This window comes from Solanum dulcamara, chromosome 5, assembly GCF_947179165.1.
Source record: "Solanum dulcamara chromosome 5, daSolDulc1.2, whole genome shotgun sequence".
NCBI lineage: Eukaryota > Viridiplantae > Streptophyta > Magnoliopsida > Solanales > Solanaceae > Solanum > Solanum dulcamara.
Genome location: NC_077241.1, coordinates 52469290 through 52479957, shown reverse-complemented (window position 1 = coordinate 52479957; position 10668 = coordinate 52469290).

Sequence of the window (10668 nt, the reverse complement as noted above, 5' to 3'; positions counted from 1 at the left end):
TTGGGTTCATGGGAGCTACCACTTCTCTATTAGCTTGAGCGACTACGGCTCGAGCAAGTACTTGAAATGTGACCCGAAACTCTACATATGCGACTTTCTCATTCAAAGGGTCATTTGGAACTTGGAGAGATTGTTATTCCTCATTGACATTCCTTCTTGAAGGGATTCTTCTTAGAGGCATGATTTTGAAATCCTAAGGAGAAAGTGTTAGAGGAAAAAGCATTAGAGTTCAACTCTATCGCACGACAAAAGAATAATGAAAGATGTAAAGTTTTCTAAATGCCTCATATCCTCAAATTCATAGATGTAGCGCACTTCACATCCATTAATAAGATTCTACTTGACGATGAATGTTAGACTCCTTAGGATACCTTAAATCTTGTGCTCTGAAAAAATGTTTTTCATGACCCATGCAACACCTTAGGCGTCACACAGAAATTACAATCTTGAAGGACCCAACCAAGCCTCTTAATATATCATCCATGAGCATACATAAGGTGAATAGACAGGAACCTAGCAAGAGAAATCATAAGAGTGGAATAAAGTCTCAATGAGGAAATCGCATATAAAGGAAACCAAACTAAAACCTCTGAATGAACATGACAATATTGACTCTTTAAATATCTAGCGTATCTCTAGTAGTCTAGATGGAGGCATAAGACAAGATCCTAGCTCACCCATGATATAAAAGATAATTTCATAGAAAAAAATATAAACTCATATTGGTTACGTCCTCGAAGCATGAGGATTCACCATTCAAATATCAAAGCTAAGTAATCTGATCTAGCCACAAGCGAGAGGAGGAGCTTGATGATTGTCAAACCCTACATTATGATACAATATAAGCAAAAAATATATGTTAGTATATGGAATACACTACATATGTGAGAAGCATGCATCAATAATGATAATAGGGCATAAACAATATGAACATGGGATGCATGACCAATGTCTTCAAAACATGAGTAAAACTTGAAAATATTTGAATGTCATAATCATTTGGTCAATGCATCATAAATATCATGAGAGCTTATACTATTATATGTACCTTTGTGGGAGAGGACCTTTAACTGACATATAAGATCATGCAAGCTATAATATGGAATCCGATTAACTCCCACATTGAGAAGAGAGAGGCTAATTGCCAAGGTAGACTCCGTGAGAACATATCTACTTTGAGCTATTTTTAGATCCACTATCTAGGACATAAAGTCAAACATACGTAGGCAACGTAGTTAGGGACTAGAGGTTGCTACTAGAGTTCCCTTGGGTTGCTACTTTAGCTTGTAGACCAACTCCATCTCAAAGTCCTCTCGGTGCTTAGTCAATATCCCAACAAAATTAAGAAAGATATAGTCATTAATAATATTAGGAAATACAATAAGAGATACTAATCTAACATCATGAAATAGTAACAAGAGTAAGATTTATACAAGAAAACCTTTTGTCTTTATGAATCTGTAAGTCGGTGAGAAAATTATTCACCATCTTTAACATAAGTGTGTGAGAATTACCTTTCACGTCCATAAATACTTACTTGAACATCATTGAAATCATAGTATATCATTCTTCATTAATTTAGTGAGTCCTTCATAGGTCCTTGATAATCATTCATAAAAATCATTTATCAAATCATGATCAAAATTTCTTAAATTCATATTTGAAAATAGCATAGTGCACGAGTCCATGAAAATGAACTTGAGATCATGCAACATAACTTATATTATGCATAATTAGATCAATAATAATGAAATAAATCATAATTGAGATGACCCAATGCAATTTCATGAAAATTAGAGCTAGAAGATAATTCATAAAGGAGAACTTAGAGAAAACCTTGGGACTCTATAGATAGAAGGATCCATGGATGAATTACATACCTTAGACAATTAGAGCTTTAAATGCACTTGAATTGGAGAATTGGACTTGAATTTGCTTGAAACCTTGCTTGAGGAGGAAGACGAATTTTACGAGAAGACTTTAGAGAGATGATTTGTGTTTAGGGTAATTGGGAGTGAACAAGGGATTTAGGAGGGTTTGGGGTAGTAAATAAAATAGGATTTGTACCAAAAAATTGTCCAAATACATTAATGAACAAATAGGCAAAAGACCAAAACACCCTTAAAAATAGCTTAATGGTCACCTGTATAGGCCATCTTCATGGCCCATCAAACTCACCATGGTCCATTAAAAGGGTTATGGTCTGGAGGGTTTGGATTGGGCTTGAAGTGTCAACTTCTATGCCCCCCATCACATCTCATGGAGAGCTCCACGGGTCGTGGGGATCTCTGTTAAGAGTGACCCAAACATTTTTCTATGAGTTGATTATCCACGGAGACCACAACAGTCTGTGAAGTTTCCCATGATTTGTGGAATCAATTGTGGCTATGAATCAAACTTGGTGTCTTTAGAGGACAGGTTCACATATTGCTTCACGGTATGTGGTACATACCACGAGCTATAGAGCCCTACGTAGATCCCTCCCCTAAATTTTCATTTACCAGTGCACTTTCATGGCGCCTTTCCACAGCCTGCGAAGAGCTCTATGGCCCGTCAATAGGTCCGTGAAACCATAAAAAGTTGCAACTTTAGGAAATTTTCTTTTAAGCTCCTGTTACAACCTGACCTAGGGCCTAGTCATAACAAAGCGATTGAAACCCCCAAGGAAAGAAAACAAGCCTCATGAACTATCTTTAAACATATATAAGGTAAAGTAAATGCAGAAATAACATAGGAAGAGTCTAAAACATTATCACAAGAGAAGAGTAAACTTGACTACGTACACTCCACAACATAGGTCAAACAATGCCTCTACAACATAAGATGGGAGGGTGCTAAGGCATGTCCCTAGCTCACCCTCAAATTATAAGGGAAATAAAAGTAATTGAAATCAAACAACTCATAAGTAGTCCTCGATAGATGAGGACTCACCAATACTTCGCTAGACATAAACTCAACTAGTCACGTGTGATAGAAGCGTGATCTTCAACCCCTACATTATGAGATAATGTAGGAAATAATATACATTAGTTCATTTGAATATACTAAGTATGAGGGCATGACATACAATTCAAATCATAGATTGCAATGATCAATTAACGTACATGATAGAAGAGTATGAATAAAGCAACAAGAAAATCATAATGATCAAAGCATTTAAAAAATATGTTAAAGACCATAAAAGAACATGAGGAAATTATATATATATATATGTGGGATAGAACCATAATGAAAAATAAAACCATGCAAGCTATAACATGGAATCCCGATGTCTCCCCATACAACGAAATAAAGGGGAATCTACTTGCCAAGGTAGACTCTACCCTGCTAGGCGGGTCATGTAAATACGCTATATGTAGACCCATTAGCTAAGTAATGAAGGCAACCTACAATGGCACGTAGTTTAAGGGACTTGAGGCTGCTTGATAGGGAACCCACCTCAAAGTTGGTCGGTGCTATGTCAAATCTCATGGAATAAATAACATAGTATTCATACTTTGTATATATCACAACTTTACTTTATGATTCATAGAGTAGATCATTTTCATGGCATACTTGCAATGTGAGTATTAGCCTTCCAATATTATAATATCATACTTGCATAATTCATGTCATTAGGTTCCCAGGTCACCACATTAGGCCCTAAGTCAGCTTTCTTCATAACTTTCATAGAATTCATATCTTGAACATACTTGTAATTCATGATCATAATTCTTATTTGAATTTAGTGTAAAACTCATATACGTAGTCAATTCGAATAAAAACCATGATAGTACTTTGAATCATTAAATTCATAATCTTACTTCATAATATCATCATTGAAAATAGATTCATGCGGACATTCATAATTGGTCTTGAAATCATGCAATTCATATTGAAAAATATATATAATAATCATTTATAGTGATTAAAAACATAATTGAAACATCCTAATGCTAGTCATTAAACTAGGGTTACAAACCTAATTGAAATTCATGAGATTTTGAATTGAAACCGTAGGACTTCACGGGTGAAATGCCTATGGATCAATCCATACATACCTTGAATGAATTTTGAACTTGGAATTGGAAAAGGAGACTTGTTCTTGAAAAATACCTAGCCAAAGCTTGATGAAGAATATGAACTATGAAGAACATTGGGAGAGAAGTCTTAAAGTTGTTTGAGAATTAATGAGGGAAAAGAATTGGTTTAGGAGTGTTTAGGGTAATTTCCTAATAAATCTAGTCCCAAAAATCTCCACATACATTAATGGAAGAATAGGGAAATGATGGAATTACCCTTCATTTAACTTTAACTGGGACTCACCATGCAGGGCCTATCACTACCATGTTGGTGTCTGTGATGATTTATTTGTACTTGAAATTCTGGGGTTATCGGGTAAGAGTTTTAGAATTTCCTCCACGGAAATCTTGATGGTTCATGGAGGTCATCACAATCCATGAACCGTGGATGTGGTGTAGGCCCAGCATGGCTCTCTACAGGAATGACCAACATGGACCCCACGACCATCCGTGAAATATTACACAGCTCATAGTGGTGAGGTGTGGTTCCTATGTCACGACCCAATCCTAGGGCCTAGACGTGGCACAAAGAATGAGGCACCCATAGGTACCCCACCCAATCCTCTTAGCATTCATCGAGTATTCCATTGGTAATGATAAACAATAACAAGCAGAAACATAGGGGAAATCGGGACTACGGGATTTTATGTTCAACATGAGTCAAATTCAACATATCATCCTTTACTATGTCCAACAATACCTTCTACATTATGACTTAGCGGAGGATAAAACATGTTCCTAGATCACCCTCAAGATTAAGTCAAAACACTAAAATAAATCTTAAAAGTCTACCTATGACATAAGCTAGATAGGTTAGTAGTGTTGTTCTTGGAACATGGGAACTCACTAAAAGTGGTATCCTTCAATGATCAACTTAGTCATGGGGAGGACAGTGTGGAGTGACGATGGTTCCTACATGATGATATCATATAGGCAAAAGTATGTATTAGTACTATGAATGTACTATGTATGTGAGCATGCTAGAATGAAGAGCATCTAGTCATATATAAAAAATATGCATAAGTGAATGCATTCATGAGAAACATCATAAGAAAATTTAAGACAATCATTTTATGGGGAAGTGACCATAACAAACATTTAACATGCAAGCTATTACATGGAATCCAATGATTCCTGCATCGAGACAAGGGAGGTTGCCTTACCAGGGCATACTCTATTAAATCTTTCCTTCATTATTTAACTTTAAGTTTAAGGGCTATTTGTGGATCCATTAGCCCAATATAGTCAACAAAGGCCCTATGGTGGCACATAGTAAATGTAACATGAGACTTTACTTAAGGACCCCTTCGATCGAGTCCCCATCTATATGCTACATTAAATGCTAGGTATATCCCATGAAATATCGTTTAAAAATCATAATAGCATAAGCATTTATAGAACTTTGACATTAAATCATCATTCAATGGAATAGCTCATTAAAACCTTTCATTTGATTCAATGCGAGAATTGTCCTTTCACATAGAAATATTATTTTGGCTAAGAGGACCTTTCATCAATCAATCATTTCATAAGAATCCCTTTTAATAAAAACATTCCTCATATCATTCATTTGGAGTCCAAAAACTTTATTTCAACTTCACTTAAATCATAAGGAAAACTAGGTGGTTCATTCCATTCAACCTTCAAATCCATTTAGACAATGTAAGCATGAATGAGAGTGATGGAAATGCATCAAAATACACTTCTTAAAATAACCCCCCATATTGCCTTAAAACCCTTTTCAATCCTTCATATAGGCACATTAGAAAATCATCCATTTAATTAAATTAAAAGTCAATATACATCAATAAACAAGAAAAACCTAAAATACATCACAAACTATGCATATAAAATCATTATATAAAAGCCCATAAAGTTTCATAATTAGAATTGAGATATCAAGTTGAGAAGCACTTTTGGGATCTACGGGTGGAAGGACCCATGGATGGAAACTCACATAGCTTGGGGACACAAAATCCCTATGGAAACATGAATAAGAAAGCAGATTTGAAATGCCTTGAGATGAAAACCCGAGGTTTGCCTTTGAAGTTCTTGGGAGAGTTTGAGAGGAGGGGAAATTTAGTATATTGAGTCTAAGTATGAAGAATGAGGATTTTAGAGGTTTTAGAGACTGTAGATAGAAGAACTCAATCTCCAAAATGACACTATTTTAAAATAAAACACACAAAAGACTAAAATACCCCTTCTAAAATTTGGTCAGAAAGGACTTCACAGGGACCCTTCAGGATCCGTGGACGTGGTGAGGTCCCTTGATAAGGGATGGAAAATATTTTTGAAAACATTATAGGGAAACACTCTTAAGTTTCACCATAAAGTACCTTTACGATCCGTGAAGGACACAACAGGCCGTGAAAGGTGGTCGTGGTGCAGGTCCTGTAGGAAGCCTTTTGAGTGACCATCATAGGGACACACCATAGTCCGTGGAGGGTTCCACGATCTTTGGTGGTCTTTCGAAGAACTTTCCTTGGGAAAATTCCCGAGGGTCTTGGGGAGGGGTCATCACGGAGGGCTTCATGGTCTGTGACGCATACCATAGTTCGTGGTCCTCTATTGTGGTTCATCCCCTACAAATCTGAGTCTCTGAATCTCTACAACAGCTACTCACTATGGTTTGTGGTGCTTACCACAGCCCGTGATAGTTTTTGTGGTCAGCCCCTAGTGCCAATTTTCTGCATTTTCTGAAAAATTCATCTCTTGATCTTTTCCTTAGGACCTTCCATATTTCTGGGGTCTTAAACTCAGCCTTGGGGATCATTTTCTGAGGTCTCAATGGAGAGGTCACCATGAAAGGCATCACGGCTCGTGGTGCTCACCACGATCCATGGTCTCTGGTCATGGTCCCTCGTATATAGGTCTGAACTTCAGAACCACCACCGTGGTGGCTCACCATGAGGCATGATGAGGAACACGACCCATGATGGTGGACTTCCGTAGTCATCACCTGGTGCCAAAAATGAAAGGTTTCAATAATTTCATCTTTTCATCCTCATTTTTAAACTTTTTAAATTTTGGGGTCTTACAATATCTCCTCATTGGGAACATTCATCTTCAAATAGGACTCAAGCTAGCATGAATAGAATAGGAAAGTAACATAATAACCCAACATGAATGCAAAACATCTCGATAATGCATACAACGTGAAATTTTAATCTCAAGCTTTACATGCCTTTAAAACTCATTCCATGAAAATGAATGCATATGAAACCATAAGAATAATTAAAATACATGATTTGGGCTCATTGGATCATGAAGGTATTAAATACCTCAACTAGACAAGGAAGGAAAGAGTTGAGGATATTGGGACATCATATCAAATTCGGCCTCCTATGTAGCACCCTCAACCTCTTGATTCCTCCATAAAACTTTAACTGAAGCTATTTCTTTATTTCTCAACTTTTTAACTGTTCGGTCCAAGATATCAATGAGAATCTCTTCATAAGAAAGACTTTTCTTAACCTCAATGCTTTCTAGGGGAACAATGGAGCTTAGATCACCTATAAACTTCCTTATCAATGAGACATGGAACATCAAATGTATCGATGCCAATTCTGAAGGTAATTCCAATTAACAAGCCACCATACCAATCCATCTCAAAATATGGTATGGGTCTACATAGTGGGGACTTAACTTCCCTTTCTTACAAAAATGTATTACACCCTTCATGGGTGAAATTTTTAAGTAAACCCAATTATTAACCTCATTTTCAATCTTTCTCTAATGAGTCCAACCTTCTCCATAGCCTTAAATATAAACTCAGGTCCTAGTAAAGAAACTTCACCAATCTTAAACCAACTAATAAGGGATGTACACTGCCTACCATACAATACCTCAAATTGATCCATCTCAATGCTTGAGTGATAACTGTTATTATAAGCAAGCTCTATCAATGGGAAATGATCATCCCAATTTCCTTTAAAATCAATCGTGCATGCCCTCAGCATATCCTCTGATGTCTGAATTGTATGCTCAGCCTGACTATTCGTTTATGGGTGAAAAGTTATTCTAAGATTCACTTGGGTACCAAGAACATATTAGAAAGATCTCTGAAACTGAGTACCTCAATCTGAAATAATAGACAACGGGACACCATGAAGCTTAACCAACTCTTGAATATATAATCTAACATAGTCCTTGGCTGAATATAAAGTCTTAACTAGGTGAAAATGAGCCAACTTAGTCATTTGGTCAACAATCACCCTAGTGGAATCATGTTGCCTACGAGTATAGGGCAAACCTGTAACAAAGAGGCTTCCGACTTTCAAATAAGAATCTCAATGTCATGAGCCAAACCTCCCAGTTTTTGATACTCAACTTTCACTTGTTGACAGTTAGGATACTTATCTAGAAATTTTGGAATATCCCTTTTCATGCCCTTCCACCAATACACATCCATCAAATCTTAATACATTTTTGTGGAACTAGGATTAATAGATTATTGCGAACGTTGAGCTTCAGAAAATATCTTGTCCTTCAAGCCATCAATATTCAGATCACATAATTAGCCTTGATATCTCAAAACACCATCTCCCTATTGGGAGAAAGCCTGAATGGCTTATTTTGGTAACTGCTTTCTTCAATTCAACCACAGTGGGATCACTATCTTATTTTACCTTTACATCCACCACAAGAGATGATTTGGAACCATTATGAACAATAATTCCACCATCCTTGGAATCAACCAATTGAACACCAAAATGGGCTAATCGATTCACACCCTAAACTAACTCTTTCTTTTCATCCTTAACATGAGAAATACTATTGATAGACAAACTACTAAGAGTGTCGGCAACCATATTCTCTTTAACTAGATAGTATGACACACTCATTTCATAATCTTTCAATAGTTCAAGCCATCTCCTTTGTTGATAGTTTAAGTCTTTTTGAGTGAACACATATTGTAAACTCTTGTAATCGGTGAAAACATCTACATGGACACCATAAAGATAGTGTCTCCACAATTTTAAAGCAAAAACCAACGCCGCCAACTCTAAGTCTTGAGTTAGGTAATTCTTCTCATGAAGCATCACAATACACAACAAACCCATCAAAACCTTCTGACAAAGTTGACACTAGAGCGGAGGTAAGTCTATTCTTCAACTCTTGGAAGCTTTTCTCACATGCTTCAGACCATTGTAATTTCACCTTCTTTTGAGTCAAAATAGTCAAAGGCGATGCAATGGAAAAGAAACCTTCCACAAACCATCTATAATAACTAGATAAGCCAAAGAAACTTTAAATATCCAAAAAATTCAATGGTCTAGACCAATTCATAACTACCTCGATCTTGTTTGGATCAACCATAATTCTTTCTTCGGAAACAATATAACCAAGGAATGCAATTGACTTTAACCAAAATTTACATTTTCTAAACTTTGCATACAACTAATGGTCCTTGAGAATTTGCAACATAATCCTAGAATGATCGACATTCTCTTTCTCACTTCGTGAGTAAATCAAAATATCATCAATGAAACAATCAAGAGCATATCCAAGTATTGCTTGGACACCGTGTTTATCAAACCAATAAAGGCTGTAGGAGCATTCGTTAGTCCAAAAGACATAACTAAGAATTCAAATTGACCATACCGAGTTCTAAAGGCTATCTTCGAAATGTCAGACTCCCTCACTCGAAGTTGATGATAACTCGATCGAAGATTAACCTTTAAAAAGTAACTTGCCCCTTGCAATTGGTCAAATAAATCATCTATCCTCAAAATTGGATACTTGTTCTTCAGGGTGACCTTATTCAATTGCCATTAATCTATACACATACGGAGTGACCCATCCATCTTCCTAACAACAAAAAGGGAGCACCCCATGGTGAAATACTTGGCCTTATAAAACCCTTACCCAATAAATTCTTTAATAGATATTTCAACTCCTTAAGTTTAGTTGGAGCCATACGATAAGGAGGAATAGAAATAGGTTGAGTATCGGGAAGGAGATATATGGCAAAGTCAATTTTCTTTTTGGGAGGAACACTGTGCAAGTCATCGGGGAACACATGGGGAAAATTATTAACTATAGGGACCAACTAAAGAGTTGGAGTTTTGAAATTAACATCCCTAACTCACACTTGTGATAGATGCAAAATTTAGAAATCATTTTCCGATCCTTAAGGCATGAGATGAATTGACCCTTAACCATTAAATTTGAATTGATGAAGTATTTATCAAAATTTATGACAATGATGAATTATGACTTCAACTATGTTCTATGTTCTCAAGCAAGTATAAATGTTGTGAAGCGTTTCCTCACACATTCATGAAAGAGGTAAAAGATTTTTTCACTAACTCAAGGATTCATAAAGATGAAAAGTTCTTCTAATACTTGTATGAATCACCATGTTAATCATCTATTATATGATTATTTTATGATGTGGATTTGTACTTATTATTTTTATTCCTAATGATGTTAATGACTATAATTTATGACTTTCCATTGGGATATTGACTAAGTACCTAGAGGAATTTGAAGTGGGGTTCGCTCTGGAAGCTCAAGAAGAGACCCAAGAGAACTCTAATCACAACTTGTAGTCCCTAACTATGTTGATGTCATGACCCAAGCCTAGGGCCTAAACGTGATA